The 25,856-nt window shown below is 39.7% G+C and overlaps 1 long non-coding RNA gene across 1 annotated transcript; it reads left to right on the top strand.

Annotated features, from left to right (window-relative positions):
* The first annotated feature begins 211 nt into the window (after positions 1-211).
* On the top strand, positions 212-14,043 carry LOC132610994 (uncharacterized). The gene is made up of 3 exons (XR_009571401.1): positions 212-484; positions 12,959-13,091; positions 13,653-14,043. It is a non-coding gene; the product is annotated as an uncharacterized LOC132610994 (long non-coding RNA).
* Positions 14,044-25,856: the final 11,813 nt, after the last annotated feature.

The raw sequence follows: 25,856 nt of genomic DNA, 5'->3' as shown, positions 1-25,856 counted from the left end.
CACAATAACATCCATACACTACAAGAAACATGGCTTTTAACGACCACTTCTGAACGAAAGGATGTAAATCCGGCCGTTATAAGTATATTTATAACGACTAAGCCTTTTGCCGGTTGTCTAAGGTCAAATTTTTAATTAACAATTACGAAAGGAGAATATCCAGTCCTTAAAAACATGTAATCCGGTCGTTAAATGTAATATTAACAAAGAAAAGCGCTAGATATATTCGGTTTTGGCTCCTAATCTGAAAACTCCCTCATTCTTCTTCTCCCAATATGGAATAGTACTTTTTTGGAGCCCTAATCTCCAAAACAGTTTGCCTCTTTCTCCGGCCAAATCGAGTTCAATCTCGCCAAGGGTTTCGAATTCTTAATCATTAAAAGCGGCCGCCCGTACCATCCTTTAGGTCTCTCTCTCGTTTGATCTCTCTATTATATACATTTCCAATTTCAGTTAGGGCTTTGGCGTTATATGCAACATTATGGTAATTGTACATGCTGTTAATTTCATTTCCGTGAATGCAATATACTTTTCTTCTTTCTCCTGTAGTTCTTTTGCAATGGAATAGGGTTAAATCACAAATTACATTTCATAGTTGGATAAAAGAATGTTGTGATGATTTGAAGAATCTGCTGCAAGTGCCAAGCTAATGAGACTCTGAGAGGCACTTCTGCTGCTATTGCTTCCAGAAATCAGAGTTTAATGGCTACGAATTTTTATTACTGTTAAATTTTGATGTCTTGGATTTTGAGAATCTATAGAAGTTCCAGGCTTCTAGTTTGTGAACTGTTTTGCAGAGTTAATATGGTAGTTCCAAGTTTATTTTAAATTTTGAGACTTAAGAGTTCTAGTGTTGTGCTACTCAATTACGTTGAAAGGGTGAGTGGAAGTTGCGGTCTTCTAGCTTTATCAGCGTTCTGTTTTGCAGATTTTTCATTCTTATTTAAATTTTTCAAAAGTAAAAGTGGATTGACAAATTATTATTTCGAAACAACTAGGATGTGCCCTTTCCAAGGTAGGGGTAAGGTCTGCGTACATCTTACCCTCCACAGACCTCACTCATGGGATTACACTGGTTATGTTGTTATTGTTGTAGGATGCGCTGCTCCATTTGGTGTTTCTACTCAACCAGTAATTTCTCAAGTAGAAATGAATTTTGTGTATCATTAGAGATAATGTGGCTGAGTCCCCAGTAAACTAGTGGTGATAACAAGTATGCTATACTTTTTATGTCTTCATGGGCTTGGAATGGAGACATTACTGATGTAATCCATAACAAGATTAGTCACTGCACTTCATAGCTTTTATAAAAGTTGCATCTTGTCTCTTTCAATTCTTGGTATTTTCTGTTTGTTGGTTTTTTTCCAACTTCTTTTTGTTGGTTCTTTTGTATAAAGTTTGTGTCTTTATGTACCAATTAGGCTAAATTTCAGTTGGGTTGGCATTGTTTATGGTGTGATAGTTGGAGGGTCAGTTTAAGATAGATGATTAAATTAAGAAATAATTCGTTTATGATATCTTAGTTATAACGTGTGTAAATTAATCAATTAGATCCCGAATTGGTTGGATTTACACTATGTAGTTGGTTCTTAATTATGGGGTTGGAATAGAAGACATTACTTATGTCATCCACAACAAGGCCAGTCACTCTACTTCATAGCTTAGTTTGAAATAAAGTTATCTTTTTTATTCCCCATTATTCTTGATTTTTTGGTTTTTGTTGCTTCTTCTCTGTAAAGTTGGAATCTTTATGAATCAATTGGCCTAATGTTCTGTTGGGTTGTCATTGTTTATGGTGAGGGTTGGAGGGTCAGTTTTACAAAGTTGATTAAATTAATTTATAATCTTTTCTTGATAACTTGGTAATTATATGTGTAAATTTGTTAATTAGAGCACAATTTGGTAGTGAATTTACACTATGTATGGTGAAAATGTCTATGTTTTGTTCTTAATTATGGTTAATCTTTGTACTCTGTAGAGGGTATAACAACCATTATCATAGAGGCAGTTGCATGTCGGGTGGGGGAGAATTGTCACGACCCGTATAGAGGGCCGCAACGAACACCCGGTATTAGCCCACCCGGGCACCCTTGGCTTACACATATACTTACATCTAGGTGAGCCATACGATTAAACATACATCTCTTTTTTATTAATCACGCTAGTCCCATTGTACAACAACATCTTTAAATCATCATTGACATCTATGCCACATCAAATGTATATAAGCCGACGAGGCTATCAAAAGATATACAAAATATAGGCCGACAAGGCCGGACACGTCTAATCATACACACGTGACTACGAGTCTCTAAGGAGAGTATAACATATCACATGAGCGGGACAGGACCCCGCTATGCCTACAATTATGTACACAAAAGCATAAGTACCTAAAAGCTATGGCTCCGAATGAAATGGAGCTCTGCTGTGAAGTCTCTGAGAAAGCAGCTATGGATCAAGCCTGTCTCCCTGTGCACCTGCGGGCATGACGCAACGTCCACAAACAAAAGGATGTCAGTACGAAGAATGTACTGAGTATGTAAAGCATGATCAATATCAATATAGAAGCATAAATAGCAACATAAGAAATAGCATAGGATAGGAGATGGCAATATTGTCGTCATATGCACTTACTTGCCTTTCATAGGAACTTTCCCTTGCTAATACGTATTTGTGAACATACATCATTATCCGTATTCCGTGATAGTACCCGTACCATATTTGTGCTCGTATTCGTATACATGCCCTTATTCACATTCATATACATAGTCATATCATATTCGTACTCATATCACATACATAGTATTTCCATAGCATACCCGACCATGTAGGATCGGTGTTTCATACATACTTGGTCAACCAAGGCTCAAGGTTACTCATACCTGGCCCTTCCAAGGCTTCAGGGTTATCCGTACCCTCTGCAGAGGTGCGCTCGCGTTACGTAATCGTATACATACTTATTTACATATCATACCTGGCCTCACTAGCTCGGGGCTCTATAATAGTCATACATATACATAATAGCTCATAAACATCTTTACTTTTAATCATCGTTATAATAATCGTCATCGTTATTATCATTATAGTCATCATCAATAGCATTATCACTACTATCGTCATCCCCCTCTTCTACCTTAATAGGCCTACTCGTAATACGAGAAACTTAGTACAATCGTAGCGTATCAAGAATTGTGAGCTTACAAGCTCGAAAGATCAATTCATTTGGAAGACAACATACTTATATAGAGGATTTAGATGTTTGGCCAAAGAACCATGCCTTATGACAGAAGGGTTAGCCTTACATACCTTTCCGTCGCACTATTCTACACTTGCGCGTTCCCCTCCAACGTTAGCGTTTCCACCTTCATTAAAGTCATACTATCATTAGAATCGATAATTAGCACACATGGCTAAAACTGGGGGAAAATCGGATAACATTTCCTTCACATCATAATTCAACTCCCAAACGTCAACAATACATTCACAATATCATAACAATGACCATTAGTCATTCACATTATTCACATTCCTCAATTTACTTTCATTTGCCCATATCTATGGCTATAACACATGATTTCGTCCATTCACATACAATGTCTATTTCATGGTCTTTCAACGTCATTTATAACCCATTCATGTCACAATATAACAACAATCATGATTCCATTCCAACTAATTCTCTAAATGGCACTATTCATCATTCATGACCCATTTTACCATATTCTTCTACACTCCAAGTATTTCAACTCTCCAATATCTTAAACAACTTATAAACATCATGAATCTTACCTTAGATGTTGTAGGAACAAGCTTTACTTGATAATACTCCACTTTGAGAAAAACCCTAGTTTATCTCCATTTGGATTTCTTGACCTTGGATGATCTTTGATTGTTTTCTTACTCTTGATTTACTTGTTTTATGTTGTTGGTCACCAAATATCTTTGAATTCTTGTGGAATAAATGTAGAGAGATGTTTTAGAGAGAAGGGGTGTGATGTAGAAGTGAAATGAAATAAGCCTTGGTCCCCTTATTTAATGACTTGAAAATCTGATTTGAAGTGCACAGTGGTCGAAAACTTGGTTTATGGTCCATATTCCAGTTTACGGTCCTTCATGGTCGTATTTAATCATAAAAGAACCAGAAACTCAGGCTGAAGCATGGTGATTTACGATCACGGTTTACGGGCCGTAAACCACTTTACAGTCCGTATTTTGGGTCGTATTTAGCCATTTGATCAATTGGCAGAAAGTTGAAGTTTTGGAAGACAAAATATGACATGGCAGTTTACGGACCGTATACCACTTTACGGTCGGTATTTCACTTTACGACCAACTGGCCAGAATGCAAGCCTACAACTTTTCACATTTCCAAAACCTATAATTAGTCATTGTGGAGCATAACCTATCTCTTATCGCAATTGCCTTTGGAATCTTACTTAGGGTCATAAAATGTCGTTTCTTACTCATGGAAACATCATACACTCGTGCTGCACTTGCGTACCAACGGATGATTTTCCGAGGTGTAACATTCTTCCCCCCTTAAGAACATTCGTCCTCGAATGTTAAAGCCTTCAGGAATTCTATAAAAATTTCGCCAGAGTTTCCCCTATAATATGGCACTACCATCCTGCCACAACAACCCATAATATCGATGCCTCACAGGGCAACAACACAATAGCATAAAAATTTGTCCACACATGACCCAAAAAGCATAAAAGGAAAACATGCATACCTTATGATCTCGACGTCTCATCTTGGGCTTCTTCCAAGGGATGAAATAAATGCGGGTATTTGGATCGTATACTCTCTTCTGCTTCCCATGTCATCTCTTCTCGTTTACTGCTTCTCCATAGAACCTTAATCGAGGCCACTTCTTTGTTTCTAAGCCTCCGTACTTGCCTATCTAATATGGCAATGGGTACCCCTTCGTAAGATAGCTTTTCTGTCACTTGAACATCATTTACCGGGACGATCCTAGCGGGATCTCCAACACATTTTCGAAGCATCGAGACATGAAATACTGGATGGACTGACTCCAATTCTGGAGGTAGGTCTAACTCATAGGCCACTTTGCCTATCTTTCGTACAATTTCATATGGCCCAATATACCCGGGACTAAGCTTCCCCTATTTTCCAAATCTCATTACACCCTTCATAGGCGACACTTTCAAGAATACCCAATCTTTCACTTTGAACTCCAAATCTCTTCGACGATTATCCGCATAGGACTTTTGACGACTTTGGGCTGCTAACAACCGATCTTGTATGAGCTTGACTTTCTCTATAGCTTGCTGGACCAGGTCTGGCCCTATCAATTTAGTCTCCCCTGTTTCAAACCATCAATTGGAGATCTACACTTTCGCCCATATAAAGCTTCGTACGGTGCCATTTGAATACTAGAATGATAACTGTTATTTTAAGCAAACTCATTGAGTGGCAAATGGTCATCCCAGTTTCCTCCAAAATCTATCATGCATGCCCGTAACATATCCTCAAGAGTCTGAATGGTGCATTCAGCTTGCCCATCGGTCTGCGGATGAAAGGTCGTGCTAAGGAGCACCTGGGTCCCTAGACCCTCTTGGAAAGACTTCCAAAATTTAGCCGTAAACTGAGTCTCTCTATCGGAGATAATAGATATCGGAACGCCATGGAGTCTCACTATCTCTTTAAGGTAAAGCCTTGCATAATCTTCTGCCACATAGGTTGTTCTGACCGGTAAGAAATGAGCTGACTTTGTGAGTCTATCCATAATCACCCATATGGAATCATACTTACGTCGAGAACGGGGTAAACCTGAAATGAAGTCCATATTAATCACTTCCCACTTCCAAGTTGGGATTTCTATAGCTTGCAACAATCCACCCGGCTTTTGGTGCTCGATTTTCACTTGTTGACAATTTGGACATTGAGCTACGAATTCTGCTATATATTTCTTCATTCCATTCCACCTATATATGGACTTAAGATCATGATACATTTTCGTCCCTCCGGGGTGAACAGAATAACGAGAACAATGAGCTTTTCTCAAAATCTGGTGGCGTAAACTTGCCACATCAGGGACACATAATCTGCCTCGGCATCGGAGAACTCCGTCTCCTAAAATATCAAATGATGACTCCTCTTTCTGAGGGAGTGTATCTCTGTACTGCATTATCATGGGATCCTCATATTGTCGCTCCTTCACCTCTGCTACTAGCGACGAGACTGCAGAATTCTAAATAGTAGCTCCGCTGCTACCTGAGTCCACTACTCGGACTCCTAGGATAGCTAACTGTTGGAACTCATGGGTCATTTCTCTCTTCTCTGGTCGTACATCACATAAACTTCCCATCGATCTACGGCTAAGAGCATCAACCACAATATTTGCCTTTCCGGGGTGATACAAAATATCAACATCATAGTCTTTTAGCAATTCTAACCATCGTCGTTGCCGCAGATTCAATTCTTTCTGGTTGAAGATATACTGAAGGCTCTTATGATCTGTGTAAATATCCACGTGAACACCATATAAATAATGTCTCCATATTTTCAATGCATGAACCACCGCGGCCAATTCTAGATCATGGGTAGGATAATTCTGCTCATGTTTCCGCAATTGCCTTGAAGCATCCGCAATCACCTTGCCATGTTGCATCAATACACAGCCTAGCCCAACACCTGAAGCATCGCAATAAAAGACATATCCTTCCAATCCCTCTGGAAGTGTCAAGACTGGGGCGGAAGTCAATCTACCCTTTAACTCTTGAAAACTACGTTCGCAAGTATCTGTCCATTGAAACCTTACCGATTTCTGGGTCAACTTTGTGAGCGGTGCCGAAATAGAAGAAAAACCTTCAACGAACCTCCTGTAATAACCTGCTAAGCCCAGAAAGCTACGAACCTTCGTAGGAGTTGTGGGCCTTGGCCAAGTCTTCACGGCCTCAATCTTTTGACTATCAACTCGAATACCGTCGGCTACAACAATATGCCCTAAAAATGCCACCGAATTCAACCAAAACTCACATTTGGAAAACTTTGCAAACAACTCTCGAGTTCGAAGGACTCCAAGGACAGTACGCAAATGATCCGCATGTTCTGCCTCGGATCTAGAATACACCAAGATGTCATCGATAAACACGATCACAAATAAATCCAGGAAGGGCCTGAACGCATTATTCATCAAATCCATAAATACTGCCGACGCGTTCGTTATCCCAAATGACATTACCCGGAATTCAAACTGACCATATCTTGTTCTGAAGGCTGTCTTAGGGATATGTTTCTCCCTAACTCTCACTTGATGATACCCGAACCTCAAATTGATTCTTGAAAACCATTTGGCACCTTGCAATTGATCAAATAAATCATCAATCCTTGGGAGAGGATATTTATTCTTAATCGTCACCTTATTCAATTGCCTATAATCAATGGACATTCTCAAGGAGCCATCTTTCTTTCGGACAAACAATACGGGTGCTCCCCACGGCGATGAACTAGGCCTAATAAAGCCTTTCTCAAGCAAGTCTTTCAATTGCTCTTTCAATTCTTTCAGTTCTGCGGGTGCCATTCTATATGGGGGAATAGATATAGGCTTAGTGCCTGGCAACACATCAATAGCAAAGTCAATCTCCCGCTCGGGAGGAAGGCCTGGAAGCTCTTCCGGGAACACATCCAGAAATTCATTTACTACGGGAACTGACTGAAGAGTTGGCGATTCAGCTTCTATATCTTGAACTCGCACTAGATGATAAATACAACCTTTTGTGATCATTTTCCTTGCCTTTAGGTAGGAAATAAACCTACCTTTTGGTGACGCCGTATTCCCTTTCCATTCTAAGACTGGTTCTCCCGGAAATTGGAAACGAACCATTTTCATTCTACAGTCAACATTGGCATAGCAAGAAGCCAACCAATCCATGCCCATAATGACATCAAAATCTACCATTTCTAGCTCATGAAAGTCAATCATGGTACAACGATCACAAATCACAATCACACAATTTCTATATACTCGGCTAGCTATTACCGATTCACCCACGGGTGTAGACACCTCAAAAGGTTTGATCGACTCTGGCTCGACTCTAGATCGACCAGCAATATATGGAGTAACATATGACAATGTGGAGTCCGGATCAATCAAAGCATATACATCATGAGAGAATACCGATAATATACCTGTGACCACGTCAGGAGAAGACTCAAGATCTTGGCGTCCAGCCAAAGCATAAATACGGTGCTGAGGACTGCTAGAACTGGGAGCTCTACCTCTGCCTCTACCATGGTCGACTGGCGCATGTGAACCTGGCCCCGTAGGGCGTACAGATGCTGAAGATCCGGCTACCGACCTTGATGGCTGGGTCCTACCTCTACCATGTACTGAGGGGCAATCACGCATGATATGGCCTAGTCGGCCACATGAATAGCACACATCTGAACCTGATCGGCATTGACCCCAATGCAACTTCCCACACTGGGACCATCGTGGCACGGGTGGCCTCGCCTGACCCGAATCACCCCTAAAGTGGGACCTTGAAAAACTCGGACTCGGCCCTGAACGAGCAGATCTATCAAATCTCTGGCCTGAAAACCGTGGAGGTGCACTGGTTATAGAATAGCTTGAATGCCTGGGAAACTGCTGTCGGTGCCCACCTCTAAACTCGCTCATCGGACCCGAAGATCTAGCCCTCTTGTTATGTCCCCGATCTTGCTCACGTTCACACCTCTGCTGTTGTAAACTTTCTTCTAAGTTCTGAGTGTGGGCCTGAATGCGTGCAATATCCATATCGTCCTGAAGGGACGCAGTCAAACACCTATCCATCAAATGTGGCCCTAGGCCTTTAACAAATCATTGTACCCGGTCACCCATATCCGCTACCATGGCTGAAGCATACCTAGCCAAGGAGTTGAAGCGGAGACTGTACTCTAGAGCACTCATGCTACCTTGCCTCAAATTTAAGAATTTATCGGCTCTAGCTCACCGGACTTCTGGAGGCATATAATGACGGAGAAAAGCATCAACAAACTCTTGCCATACTGGGGGAGGTGCATTGGCCCCCCGTGAAGCCATCCAAACTGTATACCATTGGATCGAGACATCTCTCAATCTATATGACGCTAGCTCCACCGATTCGGTGTCCGAAGCATGTATCAATCGAAGCGTCCACAACATACCATCAATAAAATCCTGATGGTCCTCTTCCAGCTTTGACCCAAAGAATTCCAGAGGGTTTAAAGTAACGAAGTCACGGGCCCTTGCACTAACAGCCCTATCACCTCGCCCTGAACTTTGCCTCTGAGTCTGGGCCGCAACCAATTGACTCAGCAAATTAATTGCCTCTTTCACATCTTGGCCCGAAGCATCTGGTGGAGGAGCTGGAGGTGCTGGAGCTGGGGCTGAAGCTCCCTCCCGCTCATCAGTAAGAGGCACTGTCTGGGAGGACTGAGATTGAACCGCACTCTGGAACTCACTTTCCTCTACTACCGGTAGCGGTGCTCTTTCAGCCCGTTTTTCTGCCACCGTCTTGCCCTTTTGGGTTGCTGTAGCCTTTCTCTTTTGAGGCATCCCTGAAATGCACAACACACGATTAAGGGACAAGAATTTCTTACATCATAGCTCTATCGCACGATTCTTATGAAGAAAGAAGGTCATTTATTCCTAAAATGTCTGCAGCTTCTTGTTTATAAGTGTGGCGCGCAACACACCCATAACCAAGACTCTACTAGACACGGCTCGTAGACACACCCTAGGACTGAACTGCTCTGATACCACTTTTGTCACGACCCGTTTAGAGGGCCGCAACGAGCACCCGGTGCTAGCCCACCCGGGCACCCTTGGCTTACACATATACTTACATCTAGGTGAGCCATACGATTAAACATACATCTCTTTTTTATTAATCACGCTAGTCCCATTGGACGACAACATCTTTAAATCATCATTGACATCTATGCCACATCAAATGTATATAAGCCGACGAGGCTATCAAAAGATATACAAAATATAGGCCGACAAGGCCGGACACGTCTAATCATACACACGTGACTACGAGCCTCTAAGGAGAGTATAACATATCACATGAGCGGGACAGGACCCCGCTATGCCCATAATTATGTTCACAAAAGCATAAGTACCCAAAAGCTATGGCTCCGAATGAAATGGAGCTCTGCTGTGAAGTCTTTGAGAAAGCAGCTATGGATCAAGCCTGTCTCCATGTGCACCTGCGGGCATGACGCAGCGTCCACAAACAAAAGGACGTTAGTACGAAGAATGTACTGAGTATGTAAAGCATGATCAATATCAATATAGAAGCATAAATAGCAACATAAGAAATAACATAGGATGGGAGATGGCAATATTGTCATTATATGCACTTACTTGCCTTTCATAGGACCTTTCCCTTGCTAATACGTATTTGTGTACATACATCATTATCCATATTCCGTGATAGTACCCGTACCATATTTGTGCTCGTATTCATATACATGCCCTTATTCACATTCATATACATAGTCATATCATATTCGTACTCATCTCATATACATAGCATTTACATAGCATACCCGACCATGTAGGAACGGTGTTTCATACATACTTGGCCAACCAAGGCTCAAAGTTACTCATACCTGGCCCTACCAAGGTTCAGGGTTATCCGTACCCTCTGCAGAGGTGCGCGCGCGTTACGTAATCGTATACAGACATATTTAAATATCATACCGGCCTCATAAGCTCGGGGTTCTATAATAGTCATACATATACATAATAGCTCATAACCATCTTTACTTTTAATCATCGTTATAATAATCGTCATCGTTATTATCATTATGGTCATCATCAATAGCATTATCACTACTATCGTCATCCACCTCTTCTACCTTAATAGGCCTACTCGTAATACGAGAAACTTAGTACTATCGTAGCGTATCAAGAATCGTGAGCTTACAAGCTCGGAAGATCAATTCATTTGGAAGACAACATACTCGTATAGAGGATTTAGATGTTTGGCCAAAGAACCATGCCTTATGAAAGAAGGGTTAGCCTTACATACCTTTCTGTCGCACTATTCTACACTTGCGCGTTCCCCTCCAACGTTAGCGTTTCCACCTTCATTAAAGTCATACTATCATTAGAATCGATAATTAGCACACATGGCTAAAACTGGGGGAAAATTGGACAACATTTCCTTCACATCATAATTCAACTCCCAAACGTCAACAATACATTCACAATATCATAACAATGGGCATTAGTCATTCATATTATCCACATTCCTCAATTTACTTTCATTTGCCCATATCTATGGCTATAACACATGATTTCGTCCATTCACATACAATGTCTATTTCATGGTCTTTCAACGTCATTTATAACCAATTCATGTCACAATATAACAACAATCATGATTTGATTCCAACTAATTCTCTAAATGGCACTATTCATCATTCATGACCCATTTTACCATATTCTTCTACACTCCAAGTATTTCAACTCTCCAATATCTTAAACAACATATAAACATCATGAATCTTACCTTAGATGTTGTAGGAACAAGCTTTAGTTGATAATACTCCACTTTGAGCAAAACCCTAGTTTATCTCCATTTGGATTTCTTGACCTTAAATGATCTTTGATGGTTTTCTTACTCTTGATTTACTTGTTTTATGTTGTTGGTCACCAAATATCTTTGAATTCTTGTGGACTAAATGTAGAGAGATGTTTTAGAGAGAAGGGGTGTGATGTAGAAGTGAAATGAAATAAGCCTTGGTCCCCTTATTTAATGACTTGAAAATCTGATTTGAAGTTTACAGTGGTCGTAAACTTGGTTTACGGTCCATATTCCAGTTTACGGTCCTTCATGGTCGTATTTAATCATAAAAGAACCAGAAACTCAGGCTGAAGCATGGTGATTTACGATCACGGTTTACGGGCCGTAAACCACTTTACGGTCCGTATTTTGGGTCGTATTTAACCATTTGATCAATTAGCAGAAACTTGAAGTTTTGGAAGCCAAAATATGACATGGCAGTTTACGGACCGTATACCACTTTACGGTCCGTATTTCACTTTACGACCAACTGGCCAGAATGCAAGCCTGCACCTTTTCACATTTCCAAAACCTATAATTAATCATTGTGGAGCATAACCTATCTCTTATCGCAATTGCCTTTGGAATCTTATTTAGGGTCATCAAATGTCGTTTCTTACTCATGGAAACATCATACACTCGTGCTCATCACTAGGTCATTCACTTGTGTACCAACGGAAGATTTTCCGAGGTGTAACAAGAATCCTCTCTACTCTTGCATTCTATCTAAACAACCCAATTTGCTCAGGATGAAATAGATGCAATGCTCGTGATTAGAAGGTCGGAACCCAAGAAGAGTATAGGTCGTTGCTAAATAGTTATATTGGAAATAGTTTCCTTATCACTTTTCAAGTCACAATCTGGAAAACAACACTATAGTGTTCATCTTGAAGCAGAAACTACAAACTCGTGAAAGTAGGCAAAAATCTTCTATATGTTAGAGGAAACCATGCATCTAACTTATTACCTTGAAGAAGTCCCTGTTGAACATAATTGCAACGTGATTAGATGAGATGTCAAGCTAGACCTCTCCGTGTCTCTCTTTAGCAGCCCTGGATGAGCTGTGGTTATTTGGTACTCAAACCGAAAGTCTTTTTCCTCGATTAGTGTTGACATTTCAACCCAACTTGTTAGGGATTTACGCGTAGTTGTCGTAAATGCAGACATTTCTCCTATATGTGTCCTAGCCTGGAAAATGGTGTTGAGAATGAACAAATTATGCTCTCATTTTCTTATCGAATCCCAAACATAAAAGGTTTCATTAGGCACTATAAAGGCATGAAAGCAACGCTATACCAAAACAAGCATTAATGTGGAAATATTTTTCTCAGAAATCATATTGTCATATGAGAGGGTATGCCTTCAAGTTTTATTAATTTATTTTTGCCGACCTACAGGTTTTGGTCACAGCAGCTGTCTGCAGCGGTTGGTCAGCTACTGATGCCTTTTACTTCAGCTCTATTTTATGGGAACGAGTACAATTTCAAGACCGCCTTACGAGCTGGGGGTTTCCTGTCCACACACTCATTTGTAAGATTTTTATCCTCATATGCTTGTGCAACCTTGTGTGGCCTCACCTGCCATTTACAGACCTGCTTCCTAAACCAATGTTCTATGATAAACTGATCAACGCTTCAATCCCAAATTAGTCTACAATAAAAGAAAATTTATGATTAAGCAAACCAGCTTTGTTACCATTTTCGTTTCAACTATGTTGCTTAGAGTTTCGATTAGTGCTGCCACACTCGTATTGGATCCTCTAAAAATGCATTACTGGAGTATCTGACATGCACCCAACATATTTAAAGAGTCAGAGCAACATAGCATTTATGTCTAGTGTCTCGTTTAATTTCATCTACTTCCAAATGAGAGCAGTAGTTGCCACAACCACTGCCATTGACTTGGAAAGGCATTTACTCCTTTTCCATCTTTCCTCTAGAGGAAATCACACATAAATTACAACTTGGGAGGAGCGTTATGGTGTTGCATTTAATTTTATTTTCTTGACTAGTTGATTTTGTCTAGCTATGACTGACATGCTATCAGTGTCGTAACTGCTATTTTTTTTTGATGCATTTTTATGTTTAGCAGTGGTTTAAGCTGGCCTTGTCATGAATGATGCAAAAGTATATATGTGTCCGAACTTGAGTGTCCCTCCTTTTCATTCAATAGATCAAGGACTTGAAGTTCGAAGAACCTGTTCAGGAAGAAAGTACAGAGCAAGTATAAAAAACGATGATGGCAAAGAACAAGATGATGTACAAGAGACTTTTTCTTTACTATTGTTAGGAGTGCTTTGGAGATGATCCCATTTGTACATGCTACTATTTTTCTTTTTCTTTTTTTTAGGAGTTGACAGATACAATATCATACAATTTGGATAGATATATTTTACGTAATTTGATCCTTTAGCTTTTTGTAATTAGTTGTGCAACTTTATACATTGATTATTTTGTATGTTTTGATTACTATTTAGTTTTTATATAGCTGTTTTGTGGTTGTTGTAAGTTAACAGATCTATGAAATATAAAGGTTTTTCAACGACTAGAATGATAATTAACGAAGGGAAATTTGGTCGCTAATAGAAGGTATAACGACCGGAGTTTTAGCGTCGTTAAAGCTTTTTTAACGACTGGATTCAAATCTGGTCGTGAACTTTTAATGACCGGTGACGACTGGAATTTTTTCGGACGTTAATGACCTATAACAACTGGATTAGGACTTTTAGCGACCAAATTTCCTCTCGTTAAAAGCCTTTTTTCTTGTAGTGATAGTATACTCATAATATCCAAATCAAGTAATCACATTACACTAAGCCTTCAATATTCACCCTCATGTTCAAATCATATTAGCAACTTCATACCCATTTTAGCACATTTTCATATAATGGTTCTTCATCACCATTATTACCTTCCATAACAATATTATATCCATATTATACTAGTAATCATGACTCAAGTTAGCTCACTACTTAAAAACATCACAAAAGTTACATTTAGCCCTCATTTTCTACTCTCTTCTTCAACCCAAGTTTTTCAACAACTAAGCATTCATGATATCATGAAATACGCATGAAAACTTACCTTTTATCTCATGGAAATGAGCTTTGGAGCAGCTATGAACTTATGTGAAAACCCTAGCTTCAATACTCAAGAATCTCTTGTAGTCTACAAACCCTAGAAAACCTTCTAACGTATGAACACTTTGATTCTTGCCTCTTGATCTTTTTTTTCTCTTGGATTGGGGTTGAATAAGTTTAGAGAAGGGTTTTGAGCTCTCAATACTTGTAGAAGATGAAAAATGAAATAAAAGAACCAAGGGCATCTATTTATACAAAACATAAAAATCTGCCCGGTGGATTTTATACGGACTACTTATACGGTCCATACAAAATTATACGGTCCGTATAAGTGGACCGTATAACACCACTATGGAATTACCCCTTTCTGTAAAAGTTGAGTTGTACGGACCCCTCTTATACGGACCGTATAAGTGGTCGTATAACTCCCAGTTGTGCGGAACTTTCTCTCGTTGATTCGTTTGACTTCTAATCCTCGTGGAACCTTCTTGGCACTTATATAATACTTCTTTAACCATAAAATAGGCCCTATTGTAGTCCTTCAAGTTAATTATTAGCTCAATCATAGCAAAACCTTTCCGAACACGACTTATATTTCACTTCCTTCATTGAACTACATTTCACATGTTCATATAACTTCGAATTCTAATAGTATGAACCCTAAGCTATCCAATACTTCCCTTGATCTCATAAGGATTTCACAATCACCTTAAGCTAGCATTAGCCTATCCACAAGGCAACACATACGGAAATTTTCCAAGGTGTAACATTCTTTCCCCCTTAAGAACATTGGTCCTCGAATGTCAGGTTCTTGGGGATTCTATAAAAATTTTGCCAGAGTTTCCCCTATAATATGGCACTACCATCCTGCACAGAAACCCAAAATACATCGCCTCACGGGGCTACAACAACAATGACAATAACCATGGCCACACATGACCGGGAAAACATCAAGAAAGGCATTACATACCTGAGGATAACGGCATCTCTGCCTGAGTCTCTTCTGAAGGTGAAAATAAATATGGGTATCGGAATTTCATGTCTTCTTCGGCTTCCCAAGTCATTTCCTCTCTATTATTATTCTTCCATAAGACTTTAATTGAAGCTAGCTCTTTGGTTCTGAGCTTTCGTACTTGCCTATCTAAAATGGCAATGGGGACTTCTTCATATGACAATTGCTTAGTAACTCTGACATCATCTATTGGTACTACTCTAGACGGATCTCTAATGCACTTACGAAGCATCGATACATGGAAAACTGGGTGAACCAACTCCAAATCAGGAGGTAGATCTAATTTATAAGCCACTTTGCCGACCTTGCGTATAATCTCATAAGGTCCAATGTGCCGGGGACTAAGATTCCCCTTTTTTACAAATCTCATTATGCCCTTCATTGGAGACACCTTTAAGAATACCCAATCTTTCACTTGGAACTCTAAGTCCTTTCGACGATTATCTGCATAGGACTTTTGATGACTCTGAGCTGTTAATAATTGATTATGTATGAGCTTAACTTTCTCTATAGCTTGCTAGACCAAGTTTGGCCCTTTCAATTTAGTCTCTCTTACCTCGAACCACCCAATTGGGGATCTGCACTTTCGCCCATATAAAGCCTCATACGGAGCTATTTGGATGCTAGAATGATAACTATTATTATAAGCAAATTCAATAAGTGGTAAGTGATCATCCCAACTACCTCCAAAATCCAATACACATGCCCGTAGCATATCCTCTAGAGTTTGAATGGTACGCTCTACTTGTCCATCAGTCTGTGGGTGGAATGCCGTGCTAAGACTCACCTGAGTCCCCAAACCTGCTTGGAAATATTTCCAAAATTTGGCGGTAAACTGAGTCCCTCTATCGGAGATAATAGATACTGGGACACTATGAAGTCGCACTATCTCTTTAACATACAGCTTTGCGTAATCTTCTGCTGAATATGTAGTTCTGACTGGAAAAAAATAGGCTAACCCCATGAGTCTATCCACAATTACCCTTATAGAATCATACTTACGTCGGGAACGGGGTAAACCTGTAATGAAGTCCATGTTAATTTCTTCTCATTTCCAAGTTGGAATTTCTATAGCTTGCAATAATCCGCTCGGCTTTTGGTACTCAATTTTCACTTGCTGACAGTTGGGACATTGAGCTACAAATTCCGCTATATATTTCTTCATCCCATTCCACCAATATATATTTTTAAGATCATGATACATTTTTGTTGCTCCTGGGTGAACAGAATAACGGGAACAATGGGCTTCTCTCATTATTTGGTGGTGTAATCCTGCCACGTCAGGAACACATAATCTGACTCTGCATTGGAGAACTCCATCTCCAGCAATTTCAAACGACAACTTCTCCTTCTGAGGGATTGTATCTCTGTAATGGGTAAGCATGAGATCTTTGTATTGTTGCTCTTTCACTTCCACTACTAGCGACGAGACCACTGAATTCTGAATAGTAGCTCCCATGCTATCTGAGTCCACTACTCGAACTCCTAGGCTAGCTAACTGCTGGAGCTCACGAGCCATTTCTCTTTTCTCTGGTTGCACATCGCATAAACTTCCCATGGATCTACGACTAAGAGCATCAGCCACAACATTTGCTTTTCTGAGATGATATAAGATGTCAACATCATAGTCTTTCAATAATTCCAACCACCGCTGTTTCCGTAAAGTCAATTCTTGCTGCTTGAATATATACTGAAGGCTCTTATGATCTTTATAAATATCCGCATGGACACCATACAAATAATGTCTCCACATCTTTAATGCTTGAATCATTGCAGCCAATTCAAGGTCATGGGTCGGATAATTCTTCTCATGTTTCCGTATCTTGTTCTGAAGGTTGTCTTAGGAATATCTTTCTCCCTAACTCGCACCTGATGATATCCGGATCTCAAATCTATCTTTGAAAACCATTTGGCGCCTTGTAATTGATCAAATAAATTATCAATCCTTGGAAGAGGATATTTGTTCTTGATCATCACCTTATTTAGTTGTCGATAGTCAATACACATTTACAAGGAGCCATCTTTCTTTTGCACAAACAACACAATTCGTGCTCCCCACGGGGATGAACTAGGCCTAATAAAGCCTTTCTCAAGAAAGTCCTTTAATTTCTCTTTCAACTCTGTAAGAGTCATTCTATATGGAGGGATAGATATGGGCTTTGTATCCGGTAGCACATCTATATCAAAATCAATCTCCCGCTCTGGAGTGAGACCTGGAAGCTCTTTCGGGAACACATCCGGAAACTCATTCACTACGGGGACAGACTGAAGAGTTGGCGGTTCAGCTTCTACATCTTGAACCCGTACTAGATGGTAAATACAACCTTTTGTGATTATTTTCCTTGCCTTAAGATAGGAAATAAACCTACCTTTTGGCGACCAGCATTCCCTTTCCATTCTAAAACTGGTTCTCCCGGAAACTGGAAAAGAACCATTTTCATTCTACAATCAACATTGGCATAGCAAGAAGCCAACCAATCCATGCTCATGATAACATCAAAATCCACCATTTTTAGCTCATGTAGGTCAACCATAGCACGATGGTAACAAATCACAACTACACAATTTCTATATACCTGACTAGCTATTACCGATTCACCAACGGGTGTAGATACCTCAAAAGGTTTGATCGACTCCGGTTTGACCCCAAACCGACCCGCAATATATGGAGTAACATATGACAATGTGGAGCCCTGATCTATCAAAGCATATACATCACGAGAAAACATCAATAATATATGTGTGACGACATCGGAGAAGACTCTAGATCTTGGCGTCCAGCCAAAGCGTAAATACGGTGCTGAGGACCGCTAGAACTGGGAACTCTTCCTCTGCCTCTACCATGGCTGACTGGCACATGTGGACCTGGCCCCATAGGGCGTATAGATGATGAAGACTCGACTACCGATCCCGAAGGCTGGGTCCTACCCTACTACCAACCGAGGGCAATCATGTTAGACCCTGTATTTTATACGTCGAGTTATTCGTGAAGGAATCGATGTGAGATAGAAACCTCGGATTTTTAATTTCTAAACTAGAACTAATCGGTTATAAATTTCACTTAGTATAAAAAATGTTATTGGAGATTAGGAATTACTTAATTGTGGTGTTAAGTAAAAATTTGTGACAATAAGGAGCCAACAAGAGCAACAACGTCCAAGGTAAAAAGGATGACTCAAAGTCAATAAGGCAAATGGAAGACATACATATGTGCAATTAAATGTTGATTCATCCACTACATTTTCAATATATTGTGGACAACAAAATACACTTATAATCAAGTGTGAAATTCGGCCAAGGGCTGAAAAATTTGAGGAGGAAAAAGTTGAAGCCTACAATTGAATATTTGGGCATCCACTACTTTATGAAAGTATACATTATTTTAGGAGGACATAACATGGTGGAGGGATCATTTCACATTAAATATGGATCATTCATCTTGGAATGATTACAATGGACAAAGGGTGGTGTATGAATCATTCAACACACATGATATTGTCTTGTAAAAAAAATTGAAAAGAAAGAAGAAGGGAGAGACAAAGGGGTTCGGCCAAGAGGCCTATGGCCGAAAGTTGTGAGAAAAATATTGAGTTTTGGTGTAAAGTTAATGGAGTGAATCATGGTCATGATGGAGCATGTGTTGTGTCCAACTTGTAGGCATTATAGTGAACCAAAAAATAACTAAGGAAATCAGAAAATACATTCATTTCAACTACACAACACAAAGGAAGAAAAACCTAAATCTAGAGAGAGAAGCATTCGACCACCTTGGCTGATTTTTGAGCTCTTTGAGTCTTGATCCAAAAATTATTTTCCAAGGTGTTTCAACCCTTTAGAAGGTCCCTAAAACGTGAAGATAGTATTTGGAGCAACAAGAACCATTTTCATCTCAAGTCACCAACTCTAGCCAAGTAGAGAAGTCAAATTGTCAAGGTAAGATCTAACTTTCTTTTCCATGCATTAAGGGTGATGTAGATGAGTAGATATAAGTTGTATGTATGAAATAAGGTGTGATGATGTTGGAACATGATAGTAACCATGATTTTATATGTGTTGATGTTGAAGTATGGTTGTAACTTGAAGAACATGAATCGCATGCATAAAATCATGAATGTTGGTGTTGGAATGTTGTTGTGACCGAGGGGACTGTTTTGGTGGAATTAATGAACTAATTTTCTTTAATAAATATGGATGTTACTATCATAGATCTCATGGTAAAAATAATGAAAAGAATTGGAAGGTTAAAGGTGAAGTTGTGTTAGTATGAAAATAAAGTGAATCTATGATTTTATGTGAGCATGTTGAAACCGTTTATGGACTGTTTTGTGAGGAAGTTAGTGAACTGTTTTTACATGATATTTTGATTGTTATTATCATGAATTTTATGATGGAATGAAGGTGTTTAATGGTTGGAGTTGAAACTAAAGTCGTTTGTGAGTTGTTGTAAGAATTGTAGAAATGACGATGTAGCTTAGTTGCGTATGAATTGATGTTATACTTGTCGTGTGGATAGCTGGTCATAACCTACTGAAATTATATGAAAATAAGACATGAAATAATGTGTAAGAATCATATGTGTCTTGCTTAGTATGTTCATAAACGTTTGCAAGAATTCCGAACATTGTTTAGGGACTGTTTTGGACATGTTGTTGGACTGTTTTGGATATCTTGTGGTAATGGACTGTTTTGGACTTGTTGTTTTCATCAAGTTGGAAAAAATAATTATAGTTAATAGTATACATCATGTTGTCATAGTGGTTGGGCTGTTATAGAATCGTTTCGACGAAATAATATGACTATAGATTAACAAGAATAAATTGGATGTGTCATAATCGCATGTACACTATTATCTAGCGTTATAAGGTGCGGGCTGTTTTGACACGTTGTTGTTATTGAACTTGGAAGATTAATGATAATTAAGATTATGCTTTGTATTGTATGTTGGATGGGCTGTTATAAGTTGTTACATGCAAACGTTAAGGCTACAAACTATTAGAAGTAACTTGAGAATGTCGTAGCCGTATGTGAATCGTTATTGCATGTTGTGAATGTGGGCTGTTTGGAATATTGTGTGGGCTGTCCGGATTGATATTGAACATATAATTATTGATGTTGGGCTGGTTATATGTACTTGGTTTGGATACAAGAGTAAACGTCTCCTAAACATCTAGAAAGGAGTTACTAACGTTAGAATACGTTTTGAATCTCCCCGTAACTTAAACATAGTTGTTAGCATCTTAATATAGGTTGAAGTATTATTGGGCAGCGTATACATATTTTGTGACGAATAAACGCTAAAGTTATGTGAAGCTAACCCTTCTTTCTTTTTGGCATGATCGTTGTGAAATGAATATACGATATATATACGATTCCAAAGGAAACTCCTATTCCTAGAGCCACTAGGATGGCTATTGATTTTTGATTCCCATAACTTATGTTTTGATTCATCTATATTAATGTGTACACATGATTTCAAAGATTCATTTTGATATAATCCATAGGGACATCCGAAAGGTATATGAGATGACTATTGTTTGAAATTGCGAACGATGGTTCGTGTTGACTATTCTATTGAGTCTTTAAAAATGTTTTGAATTGCATATAGTTTCTCACTACTCTGCTCGTGCATATCTCAATATATCTTTCACCGAGTCCCGGGCCGGGTATGTTATCGTGCACACTTTCACTGTATTGTTCGCCGAGTCCCTCATTAAAGGGACGGGTACAATATATATATATATATATATATGTATATTCTGAAGTTATGCTGTGTTATGAAGTTATGTTGTGATATGAAGTTATGCTGTGTTACGGAGTTATGCTGTGTTACGGAGATATGTTGTGTTACGGAGATATATATTATATTCTAAAGTTATGCAGTGTTATGGCGCTACAGACGAGGTGGCGACCATGTTCACCGAGTCCCATAATGGGGCCGGATATGATATATGATATTGACATGCATGATTTATGTTTCGAAAGCAAGTACTTGGTATTCTGGTTATTGTACTCATTTTCTGTACTTCTTATTTCAATTATGATCCCGTTTTCTGTATTTCATGCTTTACATGCTCGGTACATATTCCGTACTGACCCCCTTTCTTCGGGGGGCTGCGTTTCATGCCCGCAGGTGCAGACATTCGCTTTGGTGATCCGACAGCTTAAGATTTCCCCTCTCCTATTTGGAGAACTCCATTGTTCTGGAGTCCAGAATTTGGTACAAATCCTTCTCGGATATACATTTATATGCCTATGTGGACTAAGGGTACGACGGGGCCCTGTCCCGTCATATGTTACGTTACTGTTGATACTCTTAGAGGTATGTGAACATATGTGTGGGTTGTGTATGGGTTTTGTTCAGCTGTGTCTATACGATGTGCTGTGGTATGATGTTCGTATATGATTGCGGCCTTGGCGGCTTGCATATGATATTATTATATGATGGCAGCCTTGTCGGCTTGCATTTATATGAATATTTATGTGACAGTTCTGAGACCATGGTTTGGTCGTTATAAGATCCATATTGAGTTTGATGTGAAATGAACATATAGCTAAAGAGTATGTATACGGGTGTCCAGGTCGGGCACCAGTCACGGCTTACGGGGTTGGGTCGTGACATATCACGCATAATATGGCCTGGCCGGCCGCATGCATAGGAAACCTCTTAACCTAGTCAACACTAGCCCCAATGTAACTTCCCACACTGGGAAAATCATGGCACGGGTGGTTTTTCCTGACCCAAATCGCCCCTGAACTGAGAACCTGAAACTATGACTCAGTCCAGAATAAGTAGATCTATATCAAAGCTCTGGCTTGTAAACCGTGGAGGCACAATAGTCATAGAATGTCCTGAATGCCTAGAAAACTACTGTCTTTGACTGCCTCTAAACTCACTCGTTGGACCCGAAGATCTCGCCCTCTTGTTATAGCCTCTATCATGCTCACGCTCACTTCTTTGCTGCTGTTGGCTTTCTTCCAAATTCTGGGCATGGGCTTGAATGCGTGAGATATCCATATTGTCCTGAAGGGACGCAGTTAAGCACCTATCAATCAAATGTGGCCCTAGGCCTCTCACAAATCGGTGCACTCGGTCACCATATCTGCTACCATGGCCAGAGCATACCTAGCCAAAGAATTGAAGCGGAGACTATACTCTAAAGCACTCATACTTCCTTGCCTAACATTCACGAACTTATCGGCTCTAGTTCGCCGAACCTCTGGAGGCAAGTAATGACGGAGGAAGGCATCCATAAATTTTTTCCATACCGGGGGAGGTGCATTGGCTCCCCGTGAAGCCATCCACACCATATACCAATGAACCGCGACATCCCTCAATCTATAGGATGCTAACTCCACCGATTCTATATCTGAAGCATGCATTAACTGAAGGGTCCTCAACATCCCATCAATAAAATTCTGAGGGTCCTCATCCGGCTTTGACCTAAAGATTTTTGAAGGGTTCAAGCTAATAAAATCACGGGCCCTTGCACTAACAGCCCTATCACCTTGCCCTGTACCTTGCCGCTGAGTCTGGACGGCAACCAACTAAGTAAGTAAACGAATGGCCTCTTTTACATCTTGGCCCGAAGCATCCAGTAGAGGAGCTGGAGGTGCTGGAGCTGGGGCTGAGGCTCTCTCGCGCTCCTCAGAAATAGGCACTGAATGAGAGGACTGAGATTGAGCCACATTCTAGGACTCACTTTCCTCTACAACTGTTGGCGGTGCTCTTTCAGCCCGCTTTCCTGCCACTGTCTTGCCCTTTTAGGTTGCCGTAGCCTTTCTCTTTACATGTATTTCTGAAATACATAACACACTGTTAAGGACAGAGAAGTCCCTATATCATGGCTCTATCGCACGATCTTATGAAGAAAGAAGGTCATTCATTCCTAAAATGCCTGCAACCTCCTGTTCATAAGCGTGGCACGCAACACACCCATAAATAAGACTCTACTGGACACGGCTCGTAGACACACCCTAGGACAGAACTGCTCTGATAGCACTTTTGTCATGACCCAACCGGAGGGCTATCACGGGCACCTGGTGCTAACCTACCCTGGCACCTCTTATCGTACATCCACATTTACATCTAGGTGCCGACATAGATTAATCATAATTTATATCCGTCATTCATGCTAATCTTATTGGACAACGATACATTCATAAAATCATTAACAACCATACCCATATCAATGTACATAAGCTGATGAGGCTATCAAAATGATATACAATATATAAGCCGACCAGGCTTCAAGACATCTAACCATGATAACTGTCTACGAGCCTCTAAGAAGAGTAGGTAGCATCATATAGGCGGGACAGGACCCCGTCGTGCCCATGTATGTACACAAAAGAATAATACCAAAAGTTGTAGCTCTGGATGAAATGGAGCTCCTCTATGTAGTCCCTGAATAAGAAAGTTATGGATCAAGCCTGTCTCCCTGGCCACCTGTGTGCATGACGCAGCATCCACAAACAAAAGGACGTCAGTACGAATAATATACTGAGTATGAAAAGCATAATCAACATCATAATAGGAGCATAAGAAGGGAGAATCGAAAGATAGTAAAGCCATCATCATAATTACTTACTTGTCTCTCATAGGGACCTTCCTTTTCTAATGCGTGCTCGTGTGCATACATATAAACATATACATATATCTACATCTATATCCATATTCGTATCCGTATTCATATACATATTCGTATCTATAGCATACCTGACCATGAAGGCTCGGTGGTTTCTGATGCAAGCCCATTTGCCTCAAGGCCATTCACAGGGAGCCAAGCTCGGGAACTACAACACTTGCAAGGTCTATTTATGAAATGGGAGGCTCTTGAATATACTTTTGATGAGCATCTTGGATTCCAAGTCCATTTGTTGGTGAAGATTGCTTGGGGAGAAGAAAAGGAAATGGAAAGTCATCACAATGGCTAAAAGAGGGAGAGTTGACTATTCTTGCAAAGGAGATTTCAAGATTTTGAAGAAAGAAGAATAGCCAAATAAGGCCCTTGTCTCACTAAGGGTGTTTATGTCATTTTACTATCTTTTATTTCTAGAATAGTATAAATAGTTCTCTTCTTCTTCATGGAAGACTTAGATTATTTTGATGAGAGATTGAAAACTTGTAAAACTCTAGAATTGAGTATTTGAGATCTTGTTAAGCTTTTGGTTGTTTAAATTGTTGAGAAGGTGGTTAATTGGGAAATCAATCCCTTTTGGTCTTGTTACACCTCGGAAATTTCTCCGTACTTGTATGATGAGTGGAATGATGAAGAGTTTGAGTGTATGATGTTTTGTTAAGTCGGGAATGGCTAATTAAGAATTTTTGGAAATAAGAAAGTCGCGGAAAATTTTCAGTCCAGTGGTCGTATATGGCACTATACGGCCCGTAAAGTGATTTACGGACCGTATAGTGCAATCGTCTTTCAGCTTGCCAAAAATCTCAAGTTCTGCCAAGTGTTGAATATGGTTAAATACAACCCAGTTTACGGCCCGTAAACCAGGTCGTAAAATGCCATGTTCCTCAGCCAAAACTTTCTGTTTTTGAAATGATTAAATACGGCCATGGAGGACGGACCGTAAATCAAAATACGGTCCGTATATGGTGGTTTACGACCACTGTTCATCTCGACAAGAATTCATTAAAGATTAGATTTTGTGATTATTAAGAGGGACTTAAGCCCATTTTACGTCATTTTTCATCTAAACACTTCAAGAAAACGCTAGAGTGTTCTTGAACACTTCAACTCTAAGAATATCAAGAAAATCCAAGGAACCGTAAGATTATCAACACTAAATTCATGAAAATAAGTGTAAGAACACATCAAAAGATCTTCTAAGTCAAGAAATTCCCAAGAAGGTGGAACTAGGGTTTTGGTCTAAGTAAAGAATTGCAACTCGAGACTTGTTCAACCATCATCCAAGGTAAGTTTCATGATTATTCCATGTTTGAAGTATTGGAAAGCTTAGACACTTGAAATGTAGAAGAATATAGAAATGGGTCATTATTGAATGAATAGTGACATAAATGAATGATAGTGGAATTGAAATATGAATATTGAAGTGTTGTGAGTACAAATACGTTATAAATGATGTTTATATCATGAAACAGGCATTAAATGCATGAAAACGCAAAGACGAGTCATAAGGTTAAATATGGGGGAATTGGAGGAAAATGGTGGATTTTGCTAAATGCGCGTAAATG

This window comes from Lycium barbarum, chromosome 9 (genome assembly GCF_019175385.1).
Source record: "Lycium barbarum isolate Lr01 chromosome 9, ASM1917538v2, whole genome shotgun sequence".
Lineage (NCBI taxonomy): Eukaryota > Viridiplantae > Streptophyta > Magnoliopsida > Solanales > Solanaceae > Lycium > Lycium barbarum.
The sequence above is the reverse complement of the archived record's forward strand: the minus strand, read 5'-3'. Positions and strand labels throughout refer to the sequence as shown.